This window comes from Macaca fascicularis, chromosome 4 (genome assembly GCF_037993035.2).
Source record: "Macaca fascicularis isolate 582-1 chromosome 4, T2T-MFA8v1.1".
Lineage (NCBI taxonomy): Eukaryota > Metazoa > Chordata > Mammalia > Primates > Cercopithecidae > Macaca > Macaca fascicularis.
In genome coordinates this window covers 172797052-172813887 of record NC_088378.1, presented here as the reverse complement: position 1 = coordinate 172813887, position 16836 = coordinate 172797052, and the positions used below count along the sequence as shown (strand labels likewise).

At 41.5% G+C, this 16836-nt stretch overlaps 1 long non-coding RNA gene across 1 annotated transcript; it reads right to left on the bottom strand.

Annotated features, from left to right (window-relative positions):
- Positions 1 to 13678: 13678 nt before the first annotated feature.
- On the bottom strand, positions 13679 to 14578 carry LOC141410190 (uncharacterized). Its single transcript, XR_012434347.1, has 2 exons — positions 14345 to 14578; positions 13679 to 13767 (listed from the first exon to the last, which is right to left on the bottom strand). It is a non-coding gene; the product is annotated as an uncharacterized lncRNA (long non-coding RNA).
- Between the last annotated feature and the right edge of the window lie 2258 nt (positions 14579 to 16836).

Below are 16836 nucleotides of genomic sequence, written 5' to 3'. Positions count from 1 at the left end.
TGTTTTTCAAGTCCTCTATTTCCTTGCTGATTTTCTGTCTGGTTGTTCTATTGATTATGGAAGCCTGCAACTATCACTGTAGAACCGTCCATTTCTTTCTTTACTTCTGTCCATATTTGTGGCATGTATTTCATGGGTCTGTTATTAAGTGTGTAAATATTTATGACTGTTACATCACCTTGCTGTATTAAAACTTTTATTACTATCTAATGTCCTTCCTTGTCTCTTTTCAACATTTTTTTTTAACTTAACTCTATTTTGTGTAATATTTCTATCCCTTCCCCAGCTCTCTTTTGGTTACTATTTGCATGAAGTATCTTCTATCACCCTTTTACTTTCAACCTTTTTGTGTCTTTGGATCTAAAGTGAGTCTCTTGTAGATAGCACATAGTTGAATTATTTTTAAAAATTTCTTCATCAATCTCTGTCTTTTTGTTTGATGATTGAATTCATTTATATGTAAAATATTCACTAGTAAGGAGAAACTTATTTCTGCCATTTTGCTATTTGTTTTCCATTTTGCCTTTTGTTTTCATCTTTTACATTACTGTCTTACTTTGTGTTTGAGTTTTTGTAGTGAAACATTTTAATTGCTTTCTCATTTCTTTTGGTGTAAATGTTATAGCTATTTTCTTTGTAGTTTCCATGGGATTTACATTTAACATCTCATATTTATAACAGTCTAATTTGAACTCACACAAGCTTACAGTTCTGTCTTTACCTTTTAATTATTGATGTCATAAATTACACATGATCAAAAACAATGACTAAAAATTGTTTCTCTATGTATTTGTCTTTTAAATCAGAAAATAAAAGGGGAGTTACAACACAAAATTACAATTATATTAACTTTTATAATTGCCCATGTAAATCCTCTATTGGCTGTCTTTATTTCTTCATATGGCTTTGAGTTTCTGTCTAGCATCCTTTCATTTCAACCTGAAAATCTTCCTTTAGCATGTTTTACATTTATAGCCAGTATATATTTAAATCTCTTTCTTTCTCTCTTCTTCTTGAACTGACACAACACATATGTTTGTCTGCTTGACAGTATCCCATGGGTCCCTTGGACTCTGTTTACTTTTCTTCAGTCTTTTTCTGTTTCTCTGACTCAGTAATTTCCATTGTCCTATCTTCAAGTCTGCTGATTCTTTCTTCTGCCTGCTCATATCTGCTTTTGAAACTAAAGAGTTTCAGAACTTCACCAAAGTGAATTTTGTATTTGTTATTGTACTTTTCAGCTCCATAATTTCTGTTTTCTGTCTTTACTGATATTTCTATTCATTCATACCTAATTTTCATGAATTTGTCCACGTATTTGTCCATGTCTTCCTTTAGCTCTTAGAGCATCTTTAAGACAGCTGTTTTAAAGTCTTTGTGTAGTAAGTCTGACACCTGGTCTTCCTCAGGTATGGTTTCTGTCCATTTAGTTTGTTACTCTGAATAGGCAACTATTTCCTATTTCTTTGTATGCTTTGTGATTTTTGTTATTGTCATTGTTGAAAACTGGACATTTGGAGCTTACAATGTAGTAGCTTTGGAAATCAAATTATCTCTGTTTACCAGAGTTTGCTGTTTTTAAATATATATATATATATTCTATACTGGGGATTAGTCTGAGATGTAAACTTAAGGATACCTCAGGTCTTTTCTGAGTGTGTATCTTTCCGTAGACATGCATACTGACTTTCTAAATTTCCTCATATAAGCAATTTCTTTTGAATGTCCTAATCCTTAAATCTCAGCCAAGCCTCTTTCTGGAAGCTAGACACCTTCAAAGAGACTCCAGAGTTCCAAACCTCATTACATCAGTCAGGTTCCGGCAATACCATTGTTGACTAGGCAGAGAGAACCATTCTTGGAGCTTCCTACTTGGCCATCTTCCTTGACATTCCTCTGTAGGTATGTGTGCATATATATATATATATATATATATATATATATATATATATATATGTATATGTAATATGCACACTCAGACTGAAGATGAGTCCTTAAAAGTGGAAGACAGTGAAAGAAGAGTGGGTCAGAGTGATGCAATGTGTGAAGGATTCAAGCCACCATTGTTCGAAGATGGAGGAAAGGGGCCATGATCAAGGAATCCTGTGACCTCTGGCCTCAATTTACAGCAAATAAGAAAACATGGGCCCATGTTCTACAGCTGCAAGGAACTGAATTCTTCCAACAGATCATATGGGGAGGAAAAGTTCTCCCCTACAATCTCCAGAAAGGAATGCAGTGTGCTGAAACTTTGATTTTAGTCCAACAAAACCCATGTCTGACTTCTTTTATTTTTTTTTTTTTTGAGACAGAGTCTCACTCTGTAACCCAGATTGGAGTGCAGTAGTGCAATCTCAGCTCACGGCAACCTCTGCCTCCGAGTTCAAGTGATTCTCCTGGCTCAGCCTCCCAAGTAGGTGGGATTACAGGCATGCACCGCCACACATGGCTAATTTTGTATTTTCAGTAGAGATGAGGTTTCACCACTTTTGGCCAGGCTGGTCTCAAACTCCTGACCTCAAGTGATATGCCTGCGTTGGCCTCCCAAAGTGCTGGAATTACAGGTGTGAGCCACTGCACCCAGCCCATGTCTGACTTCTGACAGATGTTACAGTTACAGAACTGTAAGCTAATAAAGTTGTGTTGTTTTACGCCATTAAAATTGTGGTAATTTGTTATAGCAGCAATAGAAAACTAATACATACATCCAGTATTATTCTAGTAAATTCAATTTCTTTCTGCTAAAACCAAAAGAATCTTTGGTTATTTAAGAATTTAAGATCAAATCTATATATTCTCTGAATTAGAAAGAAAATGTGTTTTCCTAAAACCTGTGATATGTGCCTCGACGTGCTCAGTGTTATCTCTCCTTTGTTAGTCCGTAATCTATGAAGACAAAGACATTTCTACACTACCATTGATTTTTCTTCAGAATTAGATCCGAAGTTTTGTTTTGTGTTGTTATTGTTGTTGCTTCCTCTACCAACTTGGATAAACTCAGCCAAGCAAAGACAAATAGTTAGCAGATGTTCTTCTTTTAGCAGAATTAGGATTACAGCAGTTAGAAATATACGTATATGAAATAAAAATAAAAAGTTCTCACCTGTGATTCTGCTAATCGGTTTAATCTATGGGAATTTTAATGATGCTATTAAGAAAATAACTTTATTATTTGTTTTAAAAGTAATGATTAGGATTTTGGGTAGGGTTGTTCTGTGATTATCTCTAGTGGAATACATCATAGTGAATGAGTGTGCATAAAAAAGATGGAGGGAGTTCACGTAGCAGACTAGTAGTCAAGTGTTCTCCTCTGAAGCCACACTACCTAAGTGAAAATACCACTCTTTCCACTTAGCACATCATTTTGAAGGCTTACCCTCTCTTCAGTTTTTGATCCATTGAAATGAGGATAAATATAGTACCTGATTTATAGAACTGTAAGTATTAAATGAGTTAATATATTTAAATTACTTAGATGAGTTCTGGCCCATAGAAAATGCTTAATATATTCTATTATTATCATAATAAAAATTATTATTACTATTCAATAAATATGAAGAACATTTAAAGTGGCTATTTCAAGTATTTTCAATGGGCTGATTCATTATTCTGATTCATTATTCTGAATTTTACCTTCAGATATCAAGCAACGTCGTTGCCAAAACAGTTGATTTCTTATTGGTTAGGATGCTTTTCACTATAACATAAAACTCAGCTAAATGTGACTTAAGCCATAATGATATTTATTGTTTACCCAACGATTACAGTTTCTTTGCCTTCCATACAAATTTTAGAACAAGCTTATTGATCTCTACAAATAATCCTTCAGGGATTATAACTGGGATAGCACTGAATCCACAGATCAACTTGGGGGAAAACTGGCACTTTAGAAATATTGCGTCTTTCAATCCATGAACATGGCATACGTGGTGTACATCCATTTATTTAGATCTTTGATTTCTCATCTCAGTGTTTTATTATTTCCAAACATACAGACCTCATATAAACTCTATTAGGTTTATATCTAAGTGTTTTCTGTTTATTGGTGCAATTGTAAATAATACAGTTTTTTAAAATTTCAATTATTACTTTTTATTGGTATTATATAATAAAACTATTGATATTTTAGCACTGACCTCGTATCCTCTGGCCTTATTAAATTCATTTGGTAGTTCTAGCCATTTTTATGTATTATTTGAGATTTTCTAAGTAGGTAATCATGTCATATGCAAATAGAGATAGTTTTATCTCTTTCTTTCAATGTGTATTCTCTTCCCCACCTCACTTTAGTGTTTTGGCTAGGATCTCTAATATGAGGTTGAATAGGATTGGTGAAAGTGGGCATCCTTGTCTTGTTCCTGATCATAAGGGGAAAACATCTAGTTTCTCACCGTTAAGTGTGATGTTGGCAAAGTTTTGGTAGAAGCTCACTTGGAGGAAGTTCCCTCATATTCCTAGTTTGCTGAGAGTTTTTATCAAAAATGGATTTTGGATTTTGTCAAGTGGTTTTTCTGAATCTAGTCAAATGATAATTTATTTTCTGTACTCTATTGATATGGTGAATTACATTGTTTAATTTTCTAATATTTGAACCAGCATTGCATTCATGGAATAAATTCCACTTGGTCATGATTTATTATACTTTTATATGTTGTTTATTTGACTTGCTAATCCTTTGTTGAGGATTTTTGCACCTATATTAATGATGGGACTTGGCCTGTAGATTTCTCTTCTTGTAATGTTTTCATCTGGTTTTGGCACCAAGGCAATGCTAACTTCACAGAATGAATGGATAACTGTTCTCTCTCAATTATCTGAAAGCTTTGAAAAGGAATAAAATTCTGATACATGAGTGAACCTTGAAAACATTACACTAAGTGAAAGAAAATTATTATGCTAAGTTTGTGTAAAATTGGCACTATTTCTTTCTTAAATGTTTGGTAAATCTGCCCATGAAGCTATCTGAGCCTGGAGATTTTTATGAACTCTTTAAAAAATGTTATTTTAAAAATTGTAAAACATATATGTAATATAATATAAAATTTACCATTTTCACTATTTTTTTTATTTTTATTTTTTGAGACAGAGTCTTGCTTTGTCGCCCAGACTGGAGTGCAATGGTGTGATCTCGGCTCACTGCAACCTCCACCTCCTGGGTTCAAGCGATTCTCCTGCCTCAGCCTCCCAAGTAACTGGGATTATAGGCGCCCGTCACCATACCCAGCTAATTTTTGTATTTTTAGTAGAGATGGGGTTTCACCACGTTGGCCAGGCTGGCCTCAAGCTCCTGACCTTAAATGATCCACTGGCTTCAGCCTCCCAAACTGCTAGGATTACAGGTGTGAGTCACGGTGCCTAGCCCATTTTAACTACTTTTAGATGTCCAATTCGGTGGCATCAAGTACATTCACAATACATGCAACCGTAAGCACCATCCACTTCTATAACTTTTTATCACCCCAAATAATAATTCCTCACTTTTACCTCCCCCAAGCTCCTGGCAACCTCTATTCTACTTCTGTCTATATGAGTTTGACAACTCTTGGTACCTCTTGGATAATTACTGTGGAATTATACACTAATTTTCCTTTTGTTCTAGCTTATTTTACTTGGCATAATGTTTTTAAGATTCATTCAAGTATCAGAACTTCATTAGTTTTTAAAGCTGATTAATATTCCATTGCATGTATAAGTTTTGTCTATATTTTGTCTATCCATTCATCTGTTGATAGACATTTGGATTGCTTCCATCTTTTTCTCCTAGGAAATTTGGCCTGAAGTATCTTTTTGAGTTCCTGCCTTCAATTTTGTTGTGATATACGGAGGTACACAGTATCTACCCCTGGAAATGGTTATAACTCTTCTTCTAGGTAGTTTATTTGGGAACTTGACTCAATTTGGTCAGGAGTTGAGTTCAGCTGGGCTTCTGTTGCTGCTCTGGTTCACTTCAGTGCACCACTGGCTTCAGTGGTCTCTGGTGTTCCTTTGTGCTGGGGATGGCTGCTCAGGTCCTGGAGCATTTTCCTCAGTGTTCCTGCTTCATCCTCAGCTTTGGCCTCCTTGGTACTCCTGCACCACAGACATTTTCTCTCTCTGTGCTCTTGCCACCTCCCAGTGGTAGACTGCTTCTTTTTACCTGCTACGAACAATCCTTGTGGTGGGAAGCAGGAGAATTCTTTGTTCTCAGCTTCAGGCAGGCCCTGTGTGTCTGGGACTTCAGGGTTGGGGTTTCCGCTCCTTCCCTTGGAGCTGAATTATCCTGCATATCTTTGGCAGAGCTTGTGTGCCTAGGGTTGTCAGGTAAAATACAGGATTCCCACTTAAATTTAAATATCATGTAAACAATGAAGAGTTTGTTAACATCACTATGTCCCAAATATTGGAATATACTTATAGTAAAAATTATTTATTGTTCCACGAAATTCAAATTTAACAGTATTTTTATTTGCTAAATCTGGTAACCCTAGATGTTTGGTGTTTTCTACCCTCCCCCAGTAGTAGGAGGCCCAGTAGGGCTCTGGGACCAGGATTGTTTTCTTCTCTTCCGCAAAGGTTAGAGGGTTTCTTGAAAAAATTCTTCCTCAGACATATGCATGTTCACCTGTGCCCTGGGACTGAATGTTTCCTGCTCCTCAAAGTGAATTAAAGCTTTAGTTCCACAGAAGAGAGGGTCTGGGGGGGACTCACGAGTATCCCGCAGTGACAGCGCGTTCCCAGTCCATGTCTGCACCACCGTGAGGCTCTTTCTAATCCTCCAGCTGCAGCCCTGAAATTTCTCTCATGGGAATCTGGTGGAAGCCCGTGGAGAAGAGCCTGGAAGTGGCTCTCGTGAGAATCTGGTGGAAGCCCGTGGAGAAGAGCCTGAAAGTGGCTCTCATGAGAATTTGGTGGAAGGCTATAGAGAGAACCTGGATGTGGCTTCTTGTGAGAATCTGGTGGAAGGCTGTGGGGAGAGCCTGGAAGTGGCTTTCTCTCATACTAGCTCATTCTTGGTTTCTAGAAATCTGTCTTGAAGGTTTATCTTCTTACCTACTTGTATGGTAGCTGGGGTTCTGTTTCTCCCATTTACCACTGGTAGACGAACGCTCAAATCCTTTCTACCCTTGGAAGGAATTGTCTTTTTTGGATATGGAACTATTTGATTGCTCTATGACCTCAGGTGTTTGCGGAGCTCAGGAAAAGTTATAATTCTATGGTATATCTAGTTTTTACTTGTTAGAGTGGGGGCAATACTCTTGCCTTTCTGTATATTTTCAACTCCTTATCTGTCTTTCTTTATGAGTAGAAATCTCAATAAAGACATCATAAAACAGAGCTTTAAATGTATGCATTAGAATGTTCTTTAATTGGTCTTGCAAAGTGCATAGGTTCCTCTGTTGTAATAAATAATATAGTGCCTTATCTTTAATATTCTCTAAATATATGTTAGGGACATTATTTGATCAACAGTATAACTGCAAGGATGTTATTGTAAGGAATTTTCAGGAGGACTGAGAGCCATCTCTCTATGAGCTTGTCTCTCTTTCAAACTGTTTCATTCCTAAGGCTATCTGCCGAGCACAACTGGGGTTGCCAGAACTACCAAACTACTGGAAATGAGGTGCATGATAAAATAAATTATTGCAAGTTAAGATCTCATAAAACCATCTTTGAGGTTACTTATTTAGCATACATTGACTTTTAAAAATTATCTTTACAATTTAGGACATTGCATAGTTCACTTCCTTAATATCCGTTGCCTATTTAAGCTGACAAATTTGAAATGATAGATCAGAAAGAGGCCTGCTGCATGACATGTATAATTCACTCTGCCAGTCAAATTTAAGAGTCGTTGCCTTCATCTGGCCTTTTTGCTTAGCATTACCTTCCACTGCTGACAACAGGACTGGCAGTGGCTCTCAGAGAGGCGGCCTGTGAGGCTGGAGGCTGGAGGTTCAAGATGCAGGTGTGCGCAGAGCGCGTTTCCGCTGAGGCCTCTGTCCTTGGCTCATTCTCCCGGTGTCCTCACATGGGCTTCCCTCTGTGTCTCTGTGTCCCCACGTCTTCTTGTAAGGACGTTAGTGGGATTGGATCCAGGCCACCCCGATGGCCTCATCTGACCTGACTGACCTTCTGAAAGGCCCGATCTCCAAATGCACTCACGTTCTGAGGTGCTGGGAGTCAGGGCTTCATAGGAATTTGGGGAAGGGGGACCCAACTCAGCCCCTAGTGATTCCCACCTACTCCACAGGTGGCCCCTCGGCCGTGGCTCCAGTGGTCACTGGGCTCCAACCACGCTGTTCTTCCTCCACCCCTTCAGGCCTGCGATGGTCACAGCTTCCCACTGTCTGGTCTCCAAGCCCAGGGCTCCTCTGGGTTCTCTCCACCCTGCCGTGCTGTTCATGAAGTGACTCTCACTGAAGGTGCTTCCGCTGACTGACTGGAGTTTTGTTTGCTGCTGCTGGGACACCTGATGTTGCCTTGGCCGTGAGTACCTTGGGCCACTTTCTTTCTCCCGCCCTGAACACCTAGGCGTGCAGCTCTGTGCTCCCTGTGGAGATGCAACTTCCTTGGGGTAGAAACCATTCTTGCTCTTCGTACACCCTCAGGACCTTGCCCGGGGTCTGATGTATGTAGAGTGGGTGCCGGGCGTTTGGTTCAATGCCATCACTGACGATGGTTTCTGGCGCCACTCTCCCCAGCACTCTCTCCAGCCTCCTGAGCACTGAGTGTTGTGGACTAGGAAACAGCTCCTGGGGATCTCCTGCTCCCACTTCTTCCCCTACAGTCCTGCTCCGGTTCATCTCATGATGCTCAGAGAGACCTGCCAAGCAAGGCATCCTGACTCAGCCTCAAACTACCTTCAGTTTCTCCTGCTCCTGCCGTGACGGTCACCACCACCTCCCACTTTCCAGCACATCCCCGGACTCCAGCCTTTGTGTGGCTGCTCACATCCCTCCTCCCACCAGAAGCAGTGGCTGCTCTCGAGGGGAATTGAACTCAGCCTTCTGGGGGATATGCTCCAAATACCACGATACCGTGGATACCGACCAAACACAAAACAGCTTGGAGCAGGAGTGGCGTTTAAGGTCCTGTTAGTTGCTAGACAGTGGAAAGGTAGGGGAGCCCCAGAGGAGGGAATCTGCACAGCACATATTTTCTGATTCTGTCACTTTGTGTGGCCGTGAAAAATCACCTAATGTCTCAGTTGCTCAGTGGCTTAGACTAGCGTCTCGTGATCTTCAAGGACCTTTCAAGCTCTACAGTTTGATTTTCTTCAACACACGTCAACTTTGACTTGCTGATTTAGCTCATTACCAACCATCCATCTCGCAATGCTGAGTTTTCCTCAAGAAGAAAAGGTTTCCTTTCACAGGCTAAAACGTTCCCAAACCTGTATTCATAGAATTATGCCACTTTTATAGATTTGTAGCCTTTCTAAATTCAAAGGCTTTTCTCAGAAATGGTACTTGTGAGCACCCCATATAAAGGAGAAGGGAAGGCGTGGGGACAGTGACAGGCAGAAATTCACCAAATCAGCTGTGGCTTAGAAGCAGGAGCACAGCCATATGGCCCTTCCACTTGGCATACGGCACCTGCATCCCTCCCTACATGTGGCCCCTTTGGAGGCGATGCTTCGTAAACCAAGAGCTCCAGAACTGACCAAGACAGGCCAATCTTATATTCTTTGCCCTAAATAACAAAAGTTGTTCATCTGGAAACACATAGAAGTATGTATGTTTGAAATAACTTCACAGAAGTACAGAAAGGGAAGGATGCTTGTTTTCACGGAAAGGAAGAGCCAGCTGAGCCAGTTCCAAGCATGCCTTCCTCTAAGCTCCCAAAGCAAATTTTACAAATTCAGAGTATACTTCATGACACGGAAATCATTTACGTGTGGGTCCTTGTTTCCTTGGAGTTATAAAGCAACACTGAGTTAAGAGTGGGGCAGGTTTTCATTTCTGTATCCCCAGTTACTAGCACAATGCCTAGAACATACGAGGTTCTCAATAAATGTTGGTCGAATGAATTAAAAAGGGCCCTTAACGCTTGGAGATAGAGAATGCGCACAGGGCTTGTGAAACCCTGTTACCTGGGGAGCTACTGGGGCTGAGGCACGGTATGGAGGAGGAGACTTAAGAGGGGAAATTAAAAGTGATTACTTACCAACGCATCGATGCACTCAGCCTCTCCATTTTATGAAAATCTAACAACTTTTAGGAGGCTGTCCATCTCCTTTTAAACAAATACTGTTTGAAGCCTTGGGATTGACTCAATTTAATGTTATAAGAAAAAGTTATTAGACTCTCATAGTTATTGTAAGATGTTTTCCAGGGAAAATATTCAAATAGAACCTGATACCTTATTGACTCGGTTGAGGAAAAGATCAAAATGTGTTTTTCTCCATGAAGCAATATTGACATTGAAGTTTCCTCAGCCAGTATTTCCCTTCTGAAAAGCATCAATTGCCCGGTCCAAGCCTTGAGTAGAAATTCGTTCCTGCCATGTGTTCCAAGCAGCTGAGGGTGCCTGGCCCTGCCCAGCAATGGGAGGCAGCTGCTCTCCTTCAACCTCTCACACAGGGAATTATTTGTACCTAAAGAGGATGGGGTTTAAATCATAACTGTCTTTTTCTCGTTAAAGCTAAAGTATATTTCACCAAAATATACCACAGTTATAGGGTAACCAACTGTCCCAGATTGCTCATGACTAAAGGGGTTCCTGGGACACAGAACTTTCAGTTTCAGAATCAGGAAAATCCTGGGCAAACCAGGACACGCTGGTGATCCATAGCACAGAGGCTTTTATACCAAATGGAAGAACCAAATTATGCCCCCTTTTAATGTGGTGACTAAACATTTTAGAAATAAGAAAATCTAACAAATTAAATAGAAAGTAACTGATACAACTAAACCCAGACATTTAAGAAAAGAGAAAAAGAAGGCCAAGGGATTATGAATGTTAAGTCTGTGACAGAGTTGCACTTAATCCACAACTAGAAGAAAGCATGTTCTGTTTCCAAGGAGCTGTTCTGCGAGCACTTGCTCAGACGTCTTACTTCCACAGCCCTGTGATACTCAGATATGTAATGTTACCAATTAGAATCAACACTTACACTGACTCGGAAGTTCTAGAGTTGCTATTACTTAAAAAACATACTTTTAGACCAAAAAGAAGCTTCGTACCGTGGCTCGGGTAAAACGCCAACAATGCTGAGAGCTTCCTGCCCCTTTGGCTTGGTGGTTATCACAGCAACAAAAACAGTGAAATTTTGAAAGCAAAAGTTTATTTTAAATTGTACATATTTTTAAAAGCACTACAGTAAGATGTCCACATATCTGTCTTATATATCAGTTATCTCTCTGCCCATCACTGCACCTGCCCACCTGTTAAGCTGCCCTGTAAACCTCAACAAGCAGGAGGGGAACTGCCATTTAAAAGTTACGTTTTCTGTCTGTAGAGATAAAGATCTCATCTCACCTTTAAGACAGACTGTGGCTTTGCTTGGGAAAAATTACCATCGTGGACACTTTAATCACATCAGAGGTAAGATAGGTACTGCTTTGTATTTTGGGGAAGGAGGGCAGATAAACTGTTGTCATTTAAGCCAAATATAAATGATTTTAGATTGGCACATTGTTCTAGTCTGTTCAGTAATGCAAACTGTGCATGGATGAAACAGGGCAAGCTTAGCCCCAGACTTTTCTGCCCCCCTATTTTTTGCAAGGGGCATATGAGAGATGAGAAAGAAATCTATCCCAGCCTTGTGTGATCATGCTGCAATGGCTTGAGCCTCTTCCCAGCAGTTGTCCTCATGTAAGTTGTTGTTTGCGGGGTCTGGAGTTGAGGCCCCATGCAGAAAGGGCACACAGGTATGCAGAGAAGGTGAAAAGCACAGGTCAGACTGGGCACAGTGCTCACATCTGTAATCCCAGCACTTTGGGAGGCCAAGGGGGGTGGATTGCCTGAGCTCAGGAGTTTGAGAGCAGCCTGGGCAACATAGTGAAACCCTGTCTCTACTAAAAATATAAAAAATTAGCAGGGAGTGTTGGCATGCTCCTGTAATCCCAGCTACTGGGGAGACTGAGGCACGAGAATCACTTGAACCCAGAAGGCAGAGGTTGCAGTGAACCAAGACCGTACCACTTCACTCCAGCCTGGGGGACAGAGTGAGACTCTGTCTTAAAAAAAAAAAAATGCACAGGTCAACCTTCGCTTGAAGGCCAATGGTCAATGGTATTCTCACGAGTAAACATGATATCCTGGTACCAGGTTGTTGCTTCAGATGAGATTGTCTCATCTGGGCAAGGACAGCTCCTCGCCTGCAGGCCAAGTGGTGTTTGGTCAAAACAAAACAAAACAAAAAAACCCAGCAAGTTCTCTGTTGTAAAGAATAGAGAAAATGATTCTGGGTCCATCATCTAGCCTGAGGAGCCCTCGATACGTGATGATTTTCTCAGAATTCACAGGGTTTTCTTGATGAATAACTAATCAAAAGAATGATAAATATTAACACATGAAACCCAATGGAGAGTTTATAATGACAGTGTTATATCATGTCATACGAAACGGACTTCCCCTCTCATGGTAAGTGAAATTTCTCATGGGACATTCCATTCTCTCAGGAAAACCCCTGCTCCCTGTAGCCCCCTACCCAGACATTTTTTAGTGTCTTCAGACCCACTTCAATTTCAGTTTTGCATGAAAGAGTGAATAACGAACACAAACAAAAGCAGAGCAAAGCTCTGCACTGGGGAAGAGCTCAACAGTGACACACGGCAGGCAGGCAGAAGCATCTCTGAGGAGGGCCACCCTAGCCCAGTCGCTTCTTTGAGCTGGGGCTTCCCTTGCTGTCCTCCCTTCTGTCTTCACTTCTGGACTGCCCCCTGGTCCCTGCAGGCGTTTGAAGAAGCAGAAGTGTGCCTCAGAGAGGGTGGCTGGCGGTGCAGGTGCAGCAGGCGCAGATGGTTAGGACTCTCTGTGCAGACACCTCGGGTCCCTTTCCTGCTGTCCACGAGACTGCAGTCCACATGATCATTTTGAACAGGATTTTAGGAGAGTTGGAGACCTCAGAAAGAGTACCACATCCAAGGCAAATGGTAAGACCTTCCGGCCATGTCTCCTTTTGCCCAGGCGAGTTAGGCTGAGAAAGCCCAAGCTCTGCCTCACAGGAGTCCTGCCAGACACTGATGAAAATGATGATTATTCTCCTGAGATTAAAAACGCATTCGTGGTTCAGCTTTTGTTAATTGTTTTGGACTGGAGTCATTAACCATAAAATGTTGTTTTTGTTTTGTTTCGTTTTTAAACCATGGAAAGTTTTAAGGGCCTAGTTTGTTGTCCCAGGTAGAGCTTCCTTTGTAGAGACAGAGAAGTACCTGGGCCAAGTCACACCATTCCACACATGGAAAATCAATGTAAGCAACTTCCATCATGGCCATGCATAAGTCAGGCATGGTTTCTTAACCAAAGATCAAAGAACAACATGATGCCAAGAGGCAGAACCACAGAGAGTATTGTGCTCTGCCAAGTACGGCTGTGGCTGCAGACCAAGGGGTGGAGTACAGCAATACGTGGAAGCATTGTGTGCGAGGGCTCCCTCCTCTCTCTCCTCTCCTCATCTTCTCTCTCCTCTCTCTTCCCTTCTCCTCTTCTCTCTCTCTCTCGTCTCATCTTCTCTCTCCTCTCTCTTCCCTTCTCATCTTCTCTCTCTCTCTCTCTTCTCTCTCTCGTCTCATCTTCTCTTCTCTCTCTCTTCTCTCTCTCTCTGTTGAGTGTGCCCTATGTCTGTTTCAGAAACAAAAGACAACAGGATTCTGGTTTCTCCTAGAGAGCCGTCTCACATGGAAACTACATTGCTCAAGAAAAGGAAACATGAGGAGATGGCAGCATTGATGGAGTCTCTGGCATATCAAAGGATGAATTATTTGTGATCCTTATGCCTGGACAAATTCAGCGGCCTCCCAGATGTGTTTCTTTCCTAAATGGACAAACATCTACATGGCTCCCCTCACACTAGGAACTATTTTAGATGCTGGACACTAAGACTGATTAACAACTGGTCCCTGCCCTCAGGCAGCTACCATTTGGGCGAAAACAATAGTTGTCCTGAGAATACACAGGCATACATGTTCTGACCTGCAGGCTGATAATAATGTGACCTCCAAGTTTTAGGAACCAGGGCTCTGTCTTATTTCCCCTTTGCTTGACACTGTTTTATAATCTGCCTGATAACTTCATTCCTGCAAGCCTCTGCCAATCCTCCCAGGAACTCTGTCCACAGACTTTTGTTGACTCCCAACTAAATGCCTGACAACACTTTCCCTTTACCTCTCCCAGATTCTCTGCCCTCCTGCTCACTTACCTGGACGTCCATTCCTCTTGCTGCTCTTCCCTGACCCCACACTCTCCAGATATTTGTGCTGAGATCTGAGCCCCCCAAATCTCTTAAGTGAAAGGAGAAAACCATGTTCGTAATCAGAAGACTGCTTTGAAGAGCTGAGGTCGTACACCACAGGGGCCCATCCTCATGGTCAGGCTGCTCTGCAAGGCCCTGAGAACTCAGGTATTCAACTGGGCCACCTCTGTCTGGACAGTGCTGGAGAAACAGAGAAAATGTTTTGCGCTTTTGCTTCCATAATTCCAGGTTCCACCTTTTTTCTTCTTTCCACAATTCATCAGATTCTAGCTTTCTTTTACTTTCAGTCATGCTTTGGCTAGATTAGCTCCTCATTTTAGCTTCTTGCTCTGAATTTGTTAATAATGAACAATTGTGGCTTAAGAATTCTGCAGAGGCCGGGTGCGCTGGCTCAAGCCTGTAATCCCAGCACTTTGGGAGGCCGAGATGGGCAGATCCCAAGGTCAGGAGATCGAGACCATCCTGGTTAACATGGTGACACCCCATCTCTACTAAAAAATACAAAAACTAGCCGGGCGAGGTGGCGGGCGCCTGTAGTGCCAGCTACTCAGGAGGCTGAGGCAGGAGAACGGCGGCAACCTGGGAGGCGGAGCTTGTAGTGAGCTGAGATCCGGCCACTGCACTCCAGCCTGGGCGACAGAGCGAGACTCCGTCTCAAAAAAAAATTAAAAAAATAAGAATTCTGCAGAGAACTAACACGATCTATTAGTGTAGATTTAGCGGGTTATTGAAGAGAGGGGGTTGGAGACATTTCTGACTGTCATGACTGAGAGGGTGCTACTAGAATGCAATGAGCAGAAGTCAGGGATGCTTCTGAATATGCTGCAGTGCACAGGACAGCCTTCTAGAACAAAAATTTATCCAGCCTCAAAAGTCAGTTTTGCCGAAGTTGAGAAACCCTGGACTGCAATATGTTCAAGAGGCCAATGAAGATTACATAATTACTTCTCTGTTGGGTAGAGGTTAATCTCAATGCTCTGAAATTATCACTAACACCTACAATGATTTGGCTAACTCTAATGGTTGAGCTTCTGTTTGTGGGCTTTTATACACCGCCACCTTAAAGTTTAAGGTTACTGCTCACTAAACACACCATTAACCAGTTATCCTTAACCATGTGTAAGTACGGACTCAGCTGTCCTACACACTTTGTAGACCATTCCTCATTGTGCACACATGAAGGCTTTACCTGTTTTGGAGTTGTTGCCAAAATTTGTGATGTTGATAGTACTGAGAGGAAGAAAATAACAAGAAGAAAAGTGGAAGTAAAAATCTTACGTAGTGTGAAAATCCACTGGGCTTGTGATGCCTTAAAATTTTTATGAGTGAGATAAAGCACAAATGAATAAAGATTCTACTTTGGATGTGAAAAATGTCGGCTTTGTTGAAGAGTTTCCTCTCTTCCTTTCTTTCCATAATCAAGAGCTAGAGAGTAAAAGTTATAGAACTACAAGACGTGAACATCGGGAATTATTATTATAATAAAGAGAGGTGTTCCAGGGTTAGGGTGGAGGAGAGTACAGGGAGTCTCTTGTGGGAAACTCCCGAACCCCACAAAATCAGTAACTTTTTTTTTTTTTTTTGAGACGGAGTCTTGCTCTGTTGCCCACACAGAAGTGCAGTGGCACAGTCTTGGCTCACTGCAGCCTCTGCCTCCTGGGTTCCAGCAATACTCCTGCCTCAGCCTCCTGAGTAGCTGGGATTACAGGCACACCCCACCAAGCCTGGCTAATTTTTGTATTTTTAGTAGAGACAGGATTCTGCCATGTTGGCCAGGCTGGTCGAGAACTGCTGACCTTAGGTGATCCACCCACCTCGGCCTCCCAAAGTGCTGGGATTGCAGGCGTGAGCCACCATGCCCAGCCAAAACCAATACATTTTTTTAAAAAAATCTTCCTCGTCTGACTTCTGGTGTTAACAGTCTCCTCTTTTCTCATTTAACCAAAAAGAAAAATTTGAGATTTTGATAGCAACTCTGGGCATGTGGACCTTTTAGGACCATACTGAATGCTGATTTTGACTGTAAGGAGGAAGCCATGGCAGGTTCTGAGTTTAGGGGGAATTGGCAAGCACATGGTCCAAGCTGGAGAAATACATCTATAAGAAGAGTATGAATAAGAGAAGAAATATTCCAAGCAGATGACAGAAGAAAAAAATCGGTATGAATTTGTCATTCATGGTCAAGTACCAGTTTATGAACTGGTTGCGTTCTTAAACATTCATCTGACTGTTGGATGAACAGCCCAAGGAGGGCAGAGGGCTGCAGAAGTAATTCATTGGTTGCTGGATAGAAGCTTCAAAAATTCACAGTTTAATGGTCTTGTTTTAAAGAGAGGAAAAAAAAAAGCTAGATCAGAAAAGTTGATCATCTTGCTCAAGACCTCCTTAAGAATCAGAAATAGAGGCTGATTACGGGATTCCCCAGGCAGTCCACTAAC